General features: G+C 35.9%; 1 protein-coding gene across 1 annotated transcript in view; it reads left to right on the top strand.

Moving 5' to 3' along the window:
* The window catches only part of LOC140239874 (uncharacterized), a 144846-nt gene that overhangs the window by 58707 nt on the left and 69691 nt on the right, over positions 1 to 16448 (top strand). Inside the window, exon 3 of the mRNA XM_072319693.1 lies at positions 2529 to 2592. The gene's annotated coding sequence lies outside the window, so the exon portion shown is untranslated. The remainder of the gene's footprint in view (positions 1 to 2528; positions 2593 to 16448) is intronic.

Raw genomic sequence — 16448 nt, 5'->3', positions numbered from 1 at the left:
TGCTACAATACTCAATATCATAGATTGATAATGCACATGGACAATAATACAGTTGGTGATTCTCTTTTAAAAGTCCTCATTTCAGTTGGATAAGTGCAGAGATGTTTTTCTGAAGCAGTGATGTTGCTCATTAAATATTGGAGCTACACAGTACATGGGCATGAGTATGATTTGGTGTACCATTGCATTATCTGAAATGGACTGTAGTTTTGCTTGTATGTAATTTTAGCCTGTAGAAGTGTCTGACTTCAATAAAAATGTGCATAATTCAATGACTGCGATTTCCAGACAGACTGTGAACTGAAAGAAAGCTTAAGTGATAAAGCTAGTTGACTGAGAATTCAATTCCAATAGTACTTATCTCCTTGTATGATGCATTTAGTCCAGTCTGCCACGTCATAAACAGAGGATAAATATGTTACAGATTTTTGACATAAAACATCAGCACTCCTAAATGGATAAGTACTGCTGCTCAGTGGATATGAATTGCACAAGGTTGTGTCAATTTTTTTGGTCAGTTTTCTTTTAAATCTCTTGGATGATACCTGATGCCACAGTGAGTTTGTTTGCATCCTGATACTGTAGGTGTGTAGCATTTTCTCTCAATCTATGTGAACCTATTTTTCTTGTTTGCATTCTCTTATACTTCATATTGGAAAGTGAGATTCTGTATGACAGCCTTGTTTATGTCAAAATCATTTTGAGTGTTATAAAATAAGTACTGATAGACTTAGACTGCTATTGAAACTAAAATCCAGAGCAGTAGGAGTGAAAGCTGTCTTGTCTTATGACTGAATAAAATTTCTTATGTGTGTGTGTGTGTGTGTGTGTGTGTGTGTGTGTGTGTTTGTGTATGGGGTTATAAGATGACAATAATTAGTATGCTGTTTACATATATGTGCAATTGTGTATATGTGTTGGTTTTTGTCCTGTATATATGTACAAGGTAGGTTTGATATTTGGTGATACTTGCCTGTGCTAGAATATGAAGGGATGTGTGTGGCCTCAAATGTTGGCTTCCTGTAACTCCACTCAACACAAGTAATATGAATTCCATGTGGTCTATCTCCCTCAAACCCTGTGTGTTTTTTTTTAACTCTTAGAGTGTCACACATGGGTCTATCTATCTCTGCTCTCTCTCTCTCTATCTGCCATCATATATTTCCAGCATAATGTGTATAGGCCATATACTGTAAAACATGATATATTCGCAGCACGAAATTTTCACGAATTAGAGCCGACGGCCTTTTTCGTGGCATGAAATTTTTGCAAATTGCTACTGGCGTTCAATGCATGTAGTGTAGACAAGAAATTTCGCGAATCTTGGTACTCGCGAATTTCGCGGAATTAAAATGCACGCAAATATTCCTCATTTTACAGTACTTAGAGAGTCTACATTTTCGCGACGGGAGTTCTTGACACTTTCACGAGTGGTAAATTCGTGAACATGGAATACTGTACTGCCCAGAGAAATGTACACATGTGCAGCACATTCATATCGGGATCAGAGTCATTATTTTTGCTTGTCATGATTTCGCGAATAGCACCTGACTTGCAAGATCCGCGAAAATAAAAACCTTGCAAAATATTCGGCGTATACAGTATATGATTCCCCTTTGTATGCATGAAGTCAATAGTCTAAGGCTGCTGCTGAAGAGGATAGTTCTACTGTATTTGGCTGGTTTTTGTTATGCAAAGTAACCAACATTTTCATTTTAGTTCAGTTAGTTTTCCATTGATGATCTCCCACTTGAGAAATAACTTTAAAAGGAGATGAAAGCAAGAAAACAAATAAACAAATAGTTGTGACAGTTGCTAGTATACAAATAATGACTGCTGTGAGGGGCACAGTTAAAATTATGGACCCAAGGTGATATGAAAACCATAACTATGCCCGAAGCGAAGCTGAGGTCATAGTGTGGTTTTCACATCACCGAGGGCCTACATAATTTTAATTAGTGTGCCCTGAATATCAAGCTGTCATTATTTATTTTGTATACCAAAAATATAGATTCCGAAATATAGATACCGAAAATATAGATTCTAGTATCTTTTACAGCACTCGTAATCAACGCTATTCGACAGCGCGGCGGTCGTATCATTGGTGCGTACATATGAGTGATCTATGTGTACGGGGTTGCGACTGTCTCCAAACCTATACAGGGCACAGTTGATTCTATGCCCCGGGCACAGTAAATCATGACGTCATTTTAATAAAAAATGGGGCACAGCTATTTTCATGACTCCACTTTTAACCAATCAGATGAGAGGAATCTATATGAGGTATATAATATGTGTTAATAGTTTTGCTTATCTACAAAGTAATGATTTATTGTGAAGGGAAATGTTAGTCATCATTAATTAACAATCAGCCAGTCCAATCAAATTTAAGATAGTTTTACCCCAATTTGATGTTTATCTGTGTAGATCAATACAGGGCCTTATGGAAGTGCTGTGAAACTCTGCCTTTATGGATCCAACATGACTAAAGTTAACAATTCTTTTTGTTTCTCCTTTTTTTCTTGTAGATCTCTGTGGAGTCTGACATGTGAATGGGAGAATTCTTCTTGAGAAGATTAATTCAAGTTGTTGGTAAGAAGCGTGTTGTAAGCTGAGTTTTTCCATTGTCCAGAACACACATTTTTAGTTTTAAAGAGGAAATCGACCCCAAGAATAAATAAAACTCCAGAAGACAGAAAGAAAAAAAAATCCCTACAGAATGTTACAAAATGACAAAAATTGGATAAGAAAGAAGGAAGATATGACATTTTAAAATTTCACAGTTTTTCGGAAAACATTTCTTGGCCTTATGAATATTCAAATGAGTAAGTTGATGATGTCATGTCCTCACAACTTTTCATGTATGAAATTCAGACAAATTGTAATTATTAGCTGATGCAGGTGAAAGCATATTTCCGTACCAAAATATATCAGAGGTAACTTGTTTTTTTTTTTTTTTATTTTTTTATTTTGGGTGGTTTTAAGCCAAGTTTTATGTTTATACAGCCGAAATATGAAATTATTGTCATTTCTGTATATGAAATGAATAAGAATTGTGAGAGCATGACATCAACTTCTGATATGAATATTCATAACGACTGATCAAGAAGTGTTTTCCAAAAACATTGGAATTTCAGAATGTATATCTTCCTCATTTCTTATCTCATTTTGATAATTTTTGCACTGTTCTTCAGGGATTTTTTTTCTCTTTGTTATGAAATTGATACAATTTTTCTAGTGGATTTTTTCTTCAAGTGTTTCTCAAAATTAATCTTTATCTTGACCCCAATGGGCAACTAAAATTCAAAATTGATTGTTACATTTGCTTTTTTTTTTTTCTTCAGGCCACCACATTTTCAGATTTAAAGATTTTAGTGGTCTGCGTGGGCCACGAGACAAAAAGCTTGTGTTGAGCCCTGTCTATATAATAATATCAACTGTTTACTGACAAATGTTTGTGATTTAAAATGACTGTACAAAGAATTTTATATGGAGGTCATGGGCATGAAAAGTTAATTATGATAGTAACAATAAGGATGATGGTAGTGGTAGTGATGATATATATTATTCTAATCTTAGATATCATTGAATATTACTAAAATTACAGTATTCATACTGTTTTTCCCCTCATCAGAAGTATTACTATTGATTGATCATTATCATTTTATCATTATTGTTTAGGACACTATTAAACCCCATGTGGACTACAATACCAAATTTGAATTTGAGAAATATCCAGTTCATGTTGCTACAAGTACAAGTAGATCTATTTTGCAGGTTTTGTGTAGGTTTGAGCAAGTGTAGCTCCAGGCAAGCTAGAGTGTTCTGCTCCCTTATGCGTGTCTTTCCTTACACACATAGCTGAAATGCAGCACATTTCTCCTTCCCGCCTCCAAATCGATGTAGACAGCCTCAGACAAACTCGTCGGGGCGGCAGCAAAAGATGACTCCCATGCAAAGTACATAGCTGCCATTTTCAATACGGCAAATGGCATCACTGACATTCCCGCATATATTGGAAGACGTTTTGTGCGCTGCTCGTTTGGTGCGCTACTCGTTTGGTGCGCTACTCAGCCCAGAGACAGAGGGGCGAGCAATTACTGGACAAGCCTGGCTCACTCATGCAACCTGAATTCATATCAAGTAGGGTGAGAGACAGAGCATGCTTTAGCAGGCATGTAGAGATGTGTGTGGGAGAAGGCTCTTTCTGCCATTTAGTACAGTTTGCTTTACAGACACATTCAGTGATACTTTACTGTCACTTTAGTACAGTCTGCTTTATAAACACATTCAATGGCCTTCTTATATACACGTACATATCAAAGTCTTCCTTACATAGTGTCCTGTAAGTTTAATGAATATGGATTAGGCGCTGTAGTGATCAGTTGTTATGTACTGTAGCAGGAACTGAAGAGTATTTCAGCACTATCAAAACATGATATAAAAAACAAACAAACAAACAAAGAAAACAAAACAACACAATGACTTTCTGGGAGCTTTGTTTAAGTTTTAGTTGTAGATAGGTTGGGGTAATGGCCTTTTTCCAGGCATACCTATTTTTGTCATGTAGCAAGTACAGGTAATAATTTGTCACCTTTGAAATAATACTTAAAATTTTGTGTATATGTTTGTGATGTTATTCAGTTCATCAAGAATAGACACCTCAAGTATCTCAGTTAATCTGACATTGCATTTATTATTGATACAATAACAATCTTGATAACCTGTATATGCTTGGCTTTGTGTAATAGGCGTATAGTAAAAGCCATGAGCCTTGTGCAATGTGGTTACAGTGCAAAATGGACTGGCCAATTTTATTGTTAGCAGTTTTATTCCTTGTGTGAAATGCAGACTAAATACTTACATGGCTTCTACTGTACCATACTGGTGTTTGCTGCAGGCGTTGCATTGTCCAGTGCAATTCTCGTGTAAACATCCGCGGACAGCAGCACGTAATCATAATACGTAAACTGGCTATTGCAATCAGGATTAACCAAGTTCTAAATTTCATTTAAAGGGGTCATATGGGTAGTTTCGGTTGAGACGTAACTTCAGGTTTTTAACATTATTTGATGAGATAATGACAAACCTCTTATGAAATATGAAAGAGCATGTAATTCCAAGAGGAATTCAATATTCATTCGCTGAAAATTAGTTTTGACATGGCTGAGATATCCAAAAACAAAGTGATCCTAATAAAAGGTGGGACCCAACTTTTATTAGGATCGCATTGTTTTACTTTGTTTTTGGATATCTCAGCCATTCCAAAACCGATTTTCATCAAATATACTTTGAATTCCTCTTAGAATGGTATGCTAGATTTCGTGAGTGGTTCCTTGGTATCTTGCAAAAAGTTAAAAGCCCTATCCTCGTCTCTTTAATTTTGTTTGGTATATTATAAAACAGATAGACTGCTTGCATTCTGGGCATTGTTGATATTATTGTCCCTTGGAATCTCAACTCCATACTGTAACCCCTGGAGTAAGCTCCTTTGGTCATAGCATAGAGTTGATCCCTCAAGGCAATGATATCAACAATGCTATGAGAAGCAGTCCATATCTGTATACTCCTGTTTGGTCCTATTATCCATAGAGAGAAGGATGCTAGTGTAATAAGGGAAACTGAATGAGAAGATAAACTCAGTCTTCTTTGGGACCACTGTGAGACCTGTCCATAGGCCTGGTCTGGAAGGTCATGGGCCACACCCCCTAACAAACACTCTTTTGAGTGTCATGATGGTTAGTTTTTATACCTCCTCCCCAAAGAGTGCAGGAATTCTGAAATGCCCATAGACTTGATACGCAGGCCACCAGGTTTCTGTATGGAACGGGTTAAGTTGCCCGACCAGCTGTCCATATGTCCCAGACCTCATGGTATCACAATTTGATAAAAAACGGTTTTAATGAACCATTTACTTAACTTTGAAATGAACAGTTCACCGGTATTAGACCAAAAAAAAAAAAAAAAGAAAAGAAAAGAAGCTCATTATACATGTACATCTAGTGACTAACATTATGAGAATATGATACATACTTTACTTTCTTGCCTCAGCATTATTTGAATTCATAGTTCCCTTTCAGTGATTCTAGTTTTGTGTATATGATCTTTCTTGTTCATTTGTCAGTTGATTTTTGGTTTGTGTGTAAACGTATCTTTCCCTGTCTTCCACAGACTGTCATATTGCCCCTGATGCCAGTGATGGTACAATATGTCTTCCAACCTGTTCCCTTATGAAAGTTATTGTGAGTCCATCATGGGAGTATCATCTTGTGTCCTATATTCTGACCTTGATCTCTTATGGATAGCACACATAGCCTTAGCAATCCCAGCGATAGTTGCTGTAATGTCACGTGGCATAGCCTTCTTTCAAGGCATTTACTCTGCAAAGGGTCAGTTGAGGGTTAGTTAGAGGACTGATTTACAGGTCACATTAATTGTCTTCCAGTCGGTTGAATAGAGAAATGGTGTGTTTTTGTCATTGCAAGCTTTATGTTCATATGCTGAAAACACCTGCCACCTTGAGTTTATTATTGTGAAAACACATGAAGTATAGGCGCCTAGATGTCGTCCTGGTCCTTACCTGCATTTTGAATGCATGTAGACAAGAGATTGACCTGTCAGTCTTAACTATGACATAGTGGCAACATGAGAAGCAAGCTGGAAGCTGCTCGGAATACTGATCTCTAGTCAGGCCAATGCATGATGTCTGATCTGACAAGCTTTAGGCTGGCTTTTGTTACAGTTTGCTATCAACAATGTGAGAGTACAAAGCTTGCATGCATGATTGAGTGTATGCTTGACTTCAATCCCCTTTCCCTCTGTATGAAAAGTATGGCTAGAAAGAAAACAATGCACAGTGTAGACATGTAGACATTGTATCATTGTGTGCTAAATGGGAAGACATGTGTTTTTGGAATGTGTTCACACAGCTCCATACATTATTATACAAGTAGTTAGAATATCAACATGTATTGAGGCTAAGTGCTGTTCCTACGTACGCTCCTGTAAATTTGATACTGTGGAGGCTTTTGCTCCGCTTTGTGGATAGAATCAGTGGGATCAGTTATAGAACTATTCTGAGTGGCAAGATGGGGATTTTATTGGACAGATAGAAGAATTTACCTCAACAGTAAGATTTGTTTTTTAATGAAATGCAAGCAATAGATTTCAGCAATTGGACAAATTAAGAGAAGAATTGAAACTGGTTGACTTTCAACAAGTCATCAACAGTGTCCCTTTTGTGTATTGGTTTGGCTATCTTTGTTTTCTCTATTACCTTACATAATTATAAATGAAAATGTTTTTTTTTGTTGTTGTCCATGAAATATTTTATTTCAGAATAAATGATAAAGGCAGTTCAAAAATTTAAGAGCTGTAAATCTGACAAGCAGTGAAAACAACAAACTTATGCTATCTGTTATATGAATGGTTGTACTGTTATCTATATGCCATATATTGTGGGGTTTTCTTTTTCATGAGTTGAGTTCAGTGCACAAATTTAACAACACACAAATAATTAACAGTAATCCCAACATGAATGTGACCTGCACTCATACATTTCTCCATTCATTACTGTCCTCAAAGTCCTGATTCGCAAAAAAATTAGACTCGCTGAATACATGTATTTGGCGTAATATATACAGTATCTAATCACCAGTGTGGAAACAAACATGGTATCAAGCAGTGTGTTAAAAATACTGTAGAATACATAAAGAATTTAGAAAGAGAACATATATATTCCATTCTGTGACCTCTTAATATGAATGCTCTCTAGACTGGTGTAAGATATGCTTCATCGCATGATTTATTATCAGTTGAACCTCTTTGTGGTGGTGAACTCCAGCGTTTTCAGGGCAGTCTTCAATTCAGTATTTGAATTCATGATTTAGAATAGCTACTTTGGTAATATGATATCAGCATACTATTATCAATGGGAGAATCAGACTGGATATTCCGAGCAGTTCTGATAATATCAATGGAAACTGAAAAAAAAAATGGATGCATGCTGCAGAGTAACATACAATCTTGTGTTTATGTGGCTTATGAAAGGATTTGCTGTGCAAAACTGTAAAACAAGGAATGTTCGCGTGCATTTTAATTTCGCGAATTTCGCAAGCACCAAGATTCGCGAAATTAAAACGCATGCGAAAGTTCTTGTCTACACTATATGCACTGAATGCCAGTGGCTGTTCATGAAAATTTCATGCCGCAAAAAAGGCTGTTGGCTCCGATTCGCGAAAAATTCATGCCGCGAATATATCATGTTACAGTATCCAGTCTTTGATGGACTTTAACTAGCCTTTGATGTTGTGTCATTGCGTTTGTTATCAATGCGATTGACAAGGAAACCTGCCTTGATTTATTGCCACCTGTTTGCAACCTGAATCCTACCAATCATTCGCTCTTTTTTTTTTTAACTGTGAAAGTATATCTGTAACATGGATTGTAGTTCAGACAGTTATTATCTGGAAATAATCTGAAAACTGTAAAGGGTAAGTAAACTTTGACTGTTATTCAATTATCCATAAGGGAATATACCTTTTTTTTTGTTATTAAGTTTGTTGCTGAAATGAAGTTATTACACTGAAAGGAAATGACGTACTAGTACTACAGTGCTATTTACAATTTTTGTAAACAGCTAAATCCTCTCATATGAATTTATATGAACTCATTATACCATCTAGCTTGTGACTGTCAAACTCACAGTCTTCATGTACAATAGTGTAGCATGTTCGTTTTCCTTCATGTAGAATATGGGACTAGCAAGAAAAGTATACTTCATTGGTAATTCTTTAAAATTGAACAATCTGTTGGCAGTATCTTTCTCCCTTTAGAGTGTGAAAAAATGAGGATTTTACTTGTAAAGATTTTCAGCCTTTATCTTTAGCTTCAGTAGCTTCAGATCACTTGATATAGAGCTCTGCATGAATTGTCCATAATCACTGAATTATCATCTCCTTTGCAAAACATCTGACCGAGTGGATCTAAACTTATTATAAAAGAAAAAAAAAGGACAATCTATATAGGATTTAATGATGATAATAATACAAAAAGGAAAAAAAAACCCACAAAAACACCCCATCAATTTCTGAACCTAATGGGATTGTCATATATTGGATGAATAAATATTTATATAATTTCACGGATTGAGTGTAGATGTCCTCTAAATCACTACCACTATCACTATTGCATCAGAGAGAGAAAGAAAAAGAGATAAATAGATAGATAGATAGAGATAGAGAGAGAAAATGAAGAAAGAGAGAGGGAGGAAGGGATAAAAAACACAAAGAAAACATTTCATGACTGCTGCTGTTTCACCAGTCTGTAAAGTAGCAAAGAAAGCTGATGGCATAGTCCAACTTGTTTCCTCGTAATAGTTAATCATTTTTTTCTCTCTTCTTACATTGTGAATGCTAAATAAACTCAGTAAATTGGAGTTTAAGTGACAGAAGTCTGTCAAGGAGACTAAAGAAGGACAGAAAGAACATCCTGTCGTAGACTTCAGTTAAACGGTGAAGTAAACTGACAAAACTTGATATTTGTCATGTCTTAGTGATGTGATTTCACTCTTGTGTGTCAGTAAGCCTCAAACAAGTAGATGGAATACTGACTAAGTGATCATTCATGAAACATACTGTCACAGGTGTTAGATAGTAATGAGCCATTTCCTGTTACTCGTACTTCCGATCCTAATGGCTTCACAATTCTGCTGAACATATGGTTTTGCAAGACAGGTCTGGGCATCTTTTTCTGGGCAATTTGAGAGACTCATTGTAACTAAGATGATAACGTGTAAAATAACTGTGATACCATGTTGAATAGTTAACACAAAAAATTATCATTTTGATAATGATTTAGGTGACATGAATTGCCAGAAATTTAAAAAAATGTGATGACAGGAATTATTCATTTCTCTTAATTTCACCAGGAAGTGAGTTAATTCTGAAAAAGTTTAAGAAAATTTCTTCATCATGCATTTGGCTGTTCCAGCAGGTGGAGAGTGCAAATCTAACTTTCTGCTTTTGTGGGAAATGTGACATGGTCTAATCAGCACCTAAACATTTCACTTATCTCTTACATGCTGTAGATACTATATATGCCATATATTTTGATAGTGAGTCTTGAGTTTTCACAAATTGAGACTTTCCATCAATTTCGCAAGTGGTTCAAAATGCGGGATTGTGGAGTACAGCAATGGATGGAGAAATGTACTTGTGCATGTCACATTCATGTTGGAATTAGAATTAAAGGGATGGTATAGTTTTGGTTGGGATGGGGCTTTAGGTTTGTATTAATTTTTTTCTCTTTTTTGTGAGACAATGAGAAATTACTTATGAAATATGAAATAGCATACAGTTCTAAGAGGAATTCAAAATTTATTTGACGAAAATCGCTTCGGAAAAATTCTACAAAAATGATTTTTATGCCTCCGCCACGAAGTGGTGCCGGAGGCATTATGTTTTCGGGTTGTCCGTCCGTCCGTCCGTCCGTACGTCCGTACGTCCGTCCGCTTTCGTTTACGCGATAACTTGAGTAATATTTACTGGAATTTTACCAAACTTGGTCCAAGTATGGAGTATGATGGGGCAATTATTTGATTAGATTTTGGGTGAAATCGGCTGAAGGTCAAAGGTCAAAGGTCAAGGTCAAATCATGAAATTGTATCCGTTTACGCGATAACTCAAGACTGGATGGAGCAAATTTCACCAAACTTTGTTGGAGGATGATGTATGATGGGACAATTACTTGATTAGTTTTTCAGTGAAATTGGACAGAGGTCAAAGGTCAAAGATCGAGGTCAAATCCTAAAATTTTTCTGTTTACGTGATAACTCAAAACTGGATGAAGCAGCTTTCACCAAACTTGGTCCAAGGATGATGTATGATGGGACAATTAGTTGAGTAGATTTTAGTGACATTTGCAAGAGGTCAAAGGTCAAAAGGTCAAGGTCAAATGCTATAAATGTTGCAATTTCCCCCATATCTATGCAATGCCCGAAGGTATTTTCTTGAAACTTGGTGTGGACATGTACTACTGCGTAAAGATTCTCCAGAGAGAGTTTCATGTCATAAGGTCAAAGGTCAAAAGGTCAAAGGTTAGGTAAAAATGTTGCAATATTACTTTTCTCTCAAATGCTTCAATGTATCTTCGTGGAACTTGGTACATATGCATGTACTGTCTGGCAGGGATTATCTAGGGAATTTAGGGGTCATGGGTCAATAGTCAGGGGTCAAAGGTCAAGGTCAACTCCTCAAAATGTTACTATTTCCCTCATATACTAATATATGCAATGCTTGCATTATTAGTTTCAAAACTTAATGCATTACCTAATGGAGATTCTCCGGGAAATTTCCAGCCAGAAGGTCAAAGGTTAAGGGTCAAAGGCCAGGTTTCAATGCCCCCTCCCCCCCCCCCCAAAAAAAAAAAAATCTATTTTGTACCGTCATCACACTCTTTCTTCGTACCTTGGAAATTACTCATTGCATAAACTTTCCCAAAATTCCCCAAATATGTGTACCTGCACTCTTAGAAAATTATAGCAAACCCAGTTCAAGACATTTCTGACAAACCTGTCATTTCAATATTTTGCCAGTTATGTGAAACTGTCATGGATCACACATTGTGAAGACATTGTACTATACGCCTATTGGGAGAATCATGCATTATGGCGGAGGCATCAGTCGCCATAGCGACATTTCTAGTTTTTAATGAAAATTACACATTCCATCAACTTGGTGCTGACATATGATAAGGGCAGTAATTATTCACAGCTGCTTTCTGAAAGCGGTTAGTCAAGTGCTCTTTCATTATGCTAGAAAAGTGAAATCATGTTTATTTTTTTAATGTTTTCTTTATAATAGTTGTCCACACACAATGTCATAAGCTCAAGTAGTCTCTTCATCCAGCAGTTCCAGTACCAAAACTTTAAAAATTCATAACTTTTGCATCGATTGTCCGATTTCCCTCCACCTTTCACTGATGTGTTCTACTAATGTTGCTGCTTTCACTCAATCCACATTTCTCTTTGGGTTTTGGTTTCCTTTAAGATTGATTCAATCAAACTGAGTACTGTATGTTTCCCCTTAGATCTTTAAAGTGGCTGATGCATGAAAACTATAAACAAATTCACAAGGTGGTGATTTTTAAAACTGTACAGTGTTGTAGGGATGATCACAGATTGTCAATGAAAACAACGACAAACAAACAAGACAATAATCTTTTGGGCTACTTGTACATTAGAAACCTTATTTGTTTCATAGTTAATTGAAACTTCACAGCCATGCCGTTCATGTACATGTGCAGTACCGAACATAAGATGTGCTGTATTTTTGTCCTCCATCTCATTCATAGAGAATGAATGTCTTATTTGTAAGAACTGTGACTATTCAACTTTAAATAGAAAACTAACGATCTAATCCCTATCACGCATGGCTTGTGCCAAATGACATACTGGCTATATCATACAGTAGAGAGTCATAATAAGAAAAAGCTATTCATAAAGTTGTCATCCTGATGGGTAGAAGTGGCTGTATGGAAGCATTAATTGATAGAAAGTCATGCCAAGCCAGCATGGACGTGCTTGCCAACTTGTGCCGCCGTGTGCCTTGCATTGTGTGACTACATGTAGGCACATGTAGGGACTCATAAACTGTGCATGTGCATCTGCCATAATAAAACAGATCATGATTATGAAGTAGCCATATAAGTTGAAGTGAAATAACGGTGAAAGTGGCTCATAAAACCTAAAAGTAGAGTAGGAAGGTTATCGAATTATCATGTTTCAGGTGTTGTCACGATACAGTCATGGGATGAAACCACTTTGGTAATTGACAGCCTGAAAAAGCTAAAAAAACAATATCAACACTCAACATCAGATTTGATAACATTGACATAATGTAACTGAATTCTCTATCAGGCCGCTTAATGCTTAGCAATAGGCTTGAATAATTCAAAGCTGCTGTAACTATTAAAGGGATGGTATAGTATTGGTGGAGATGAGGATTGGGCCTTATAACTTTTTGCTAGATACCAAGAAACCTATTATGAAATAGTACAGAGCATACCATTCTAAGGGGAATTCAAAGTTTATTTGATGAAACAAAGTAATGTGTAATAAAAGGTGGGTCCCACCGTTTGTTATTATGATCGCTCTGTTTTGGATATCTTAGCCATTTTCATCAATTTTCATCAATTTTCATCAAATAAACATTGAATTCCTTGTGGAATTACATGCTCTTTCACATTTCATAAGAGGTTTCTCATTATCTCCCCCCCCCTAAAATGTTAGAAACCTGGACTTAGGTCTCAACCAAAACGATATGATCCCTTCATTGACATGCCCCTTTGGAATACAAAGATGGCGTTATTAAAGTCAGCAATGAAGAGAGAGAGAGAAGCAGACAGGCAGACAGACATTAGGATAACCATCAAATGTCCAGATGGAATACTGAGATCTTTTGAGATTTATAATGCAATCAGATTGAAATTCTCTCTTCTTTTGAGTTGTTAAACTTGCAAAATATTGCAATAAACCTACATATGTACATGTATTTACTTTAGACCAAAATGCATGTAAACAAATACTTGCTTGTTTGTAGATGAAACTTGTAAACAAAAGATATTGCAAATGTAAGCATCAGCAAAGGTACACTATCAAAAGTCAACCCTTAAAATTGTCTACTAATGCAACTCGCTTTTATATATACCTGGAACAGTCTCTCATGAAATATACATTTTTGTCTTAATAGAAGCTGATACATGTTTTTGATATCTTTCTTCTTTGATGTTCTTTTGGGATGATAGTCAGCTAACTAGGTTGAAGGTAAACTTGCAATATTCAGGTATCCTCAGGGTCTCTCTTCTTTTTTTTTTTTTTTTTTGTAAATGCCAGTGATTGATCGCAACTGTACCATTGACCTTCACTGACTTGAAAATGCGGATAAATTCCATATCCTTTTTCGGAGAATGATTAGTGTCCTTGTTTATGACATGACTCAATATCAAGCAATTTACTAGGGATATTACAAACGTGTAATGCTGAATGGATTATACCTTGAAACATGGTCAGACAGAGTTCACTGCCCTCTGTCTTGGTAGGTTCAATGAAATTGAGTACAGTTCAGAGAGAGAGAATGTTTGTGTACGCGTCTGTGTAATATATACCTGAAATCATTCGATCAAGAATTTCATTTGATCAGATGGATTTGTTCAATCATGTTGAATCATAACATTTCCACTGTGTTATCATTTCGATTTGTGCAGATTATTGGAGTGTATTCAGTCAAGTGATACTTCTATGTTATTTGTGTTTGGTGTTTCAAATGCATTCAAATAATATTCATGTTATTGCAGGATATCTGCCAAAAATGCAATAAGAAATAATATGTAGTTCAATGTGTAATAGAACGATTGAGAGACATTGATCAGATTTTCTGTTAAAAGTTATCATTGAAGTAACAACAAAAAAGGGATGACAGAACTTGTCTTTTCTGCCAAATTTTCCTTTCAGTACAGATTTTTTTTTTTTGTACCATATGTTATGCTGCTATATTTGTAATGATGCATGCACTTCTTCAAGGCAAATGGATGTATTCACTGATGAATGATGTATCCATGGTAGTGACTTTCTTTCATTCCACTGTTTATAAATACTGCATGTTAATGTGCAGTTTTCCACACTGTACAGGGTGTATGTATTCGCTCTCATCCCAATGCAAAATTTACAGAGATTTTAGATGATCTTAGATATTTCAGATTTGCTGCAAGGGATTTCTTTTTTAAACAAATATGTCAGATGTAAAAGAGTATTTCATTGAACATCAAAAATTCACTCTGGAGCCATAATACTTCCAAACATGCATTCATGCAGCTCATGTGTCTTTGCCTGAAAACTTGCTGATCAATTCCAAGTAGTGCTATAAATATTTTGAAGGTATGTATGGCTATTTTGAAGATTGTTTAGAGTTATAAACACATAGCATCATAAAGTTTTTAAAATACCTGGTCCATGAATGCCAAACATAGTTTTAGGATCAATTTCATATGGCTAGAGATATCAAAAGGCTACGTTTCATCATGTTATCAAAGCCATCAAATGCTGTACTGTAGTACCATAATTTGTGTCTCTGATTTGGTGAAACTACTAGACCCTGGATTGGTGGTTGTATCATATTGTGATCATGTGTGTTAAATGAAACTAGCATCTGTAGTGGGTTGTTGTGCGTCTGATAGCTAACTTGTCTGGAAACTGGCTGGCCCTGGGTATACTACACACTGAGTAATGTCTGAAAGCTGATATCTCACAGAGGAAGCAAAACATGAAGGGAAATATCTTTGTTGTGCTTCCCTGTTGGTAGGAAGCCTGTTCACTGTCTCTTTAATCAGCTGGAACCATGGTAACAGGGTGGAAATAATCTCTGATATCAGTCATTTTTCTGTTTTCTCTCTGCTGTCTCCATTGTATGGAGGGATGTGAGGATTATGTGGCATCATCCCACATGTTTGGAGTCGTTTCTGTTTTATTCATCAAGGTTTAGTCACTGCATGCAATTATCCAGAAAACTTTCAGGATAATACTTTACTCAGTATACCTGAAATAAAAAGTTGACAATATGAAGAAAAAAAAATATCTCAGCTTTCAAATTAGTGTTGTGTGACATGTTAAAGGTCCTGTTTACCTTTGAGAGCAGTGATTTAAAAATTTTTCAAGGTATCACTTTTGATGCATTCTGTGTAGGTCAGTTGTATCACAAAACATCCTACCCAATAAAAATCTGAAATATAAGGAGATATCAATATTTTTCTGCAGATGGTTTAGTCTGGAAACATTTTTATTATAACTATTATTCACATTTTGTAGATTTAACATCAATTATACTGGTTCAAAATTTTACAGTGGTTGTTTCTATCCCTAAATCACATTTAAGAACTATTTTGAAGTACTAATGCTTAGTTTTTGTTTCATCTGCAATTGGTAAATTATGCCTTTAATATGATGTGCAAAAACAGCAACTGGTGGTACCCCATTAACAGTGTATGGTTGTGAGGCTTAGAAATATGAGTTTTTATCATTGGAGTATGATTATTTTACAGTAGTCCATTGGATTAATTGTCATAAATCTAGAAAAACCAATGTTCATAGTTCCTTATATGAGGCTAATACAGTGAATACTTGCAAAGAAAATGGAGTGGACTCTAAGATCTATAAATCATAATAATGCTTAAAACTGCTCTGAAAATCATCAGGCACCTGCTGTCAAAACTTCATTTGTCAGTGGCAGGACAGATTACTGGCATTCTCTGAATTCAGTAGGAAGTATTCAGACTGGTCACTACTTTTGAATCAGGGAAGTGAATTAGATAAACTGGGTCATTGGATACTGTCACCTACGTAGAATAAAACTACCTGCAGATTGCATTTTTAGGAGCTCATTAGCATGCATACCTGA

The sequence above is a fragment of the Diadema setosum genome, chromosome 16 (assembly GCF_964275005.1).
Source record: "Diadema setosum chromosome 16, eeDiaSeto1, whole genome shotgun sequence".
Lineage (NCBI taxonomy): Eukaryota > Metazoa > Echinodermata > Echinoidea > Diadematoida > Diadematidae > Diadema > Diadema setosum.
The sequence above is the reverse complement of the archived record's forward strand: the minus strand, read 5'-3'. Positions and strand labels throughout refer to the sequence as shown.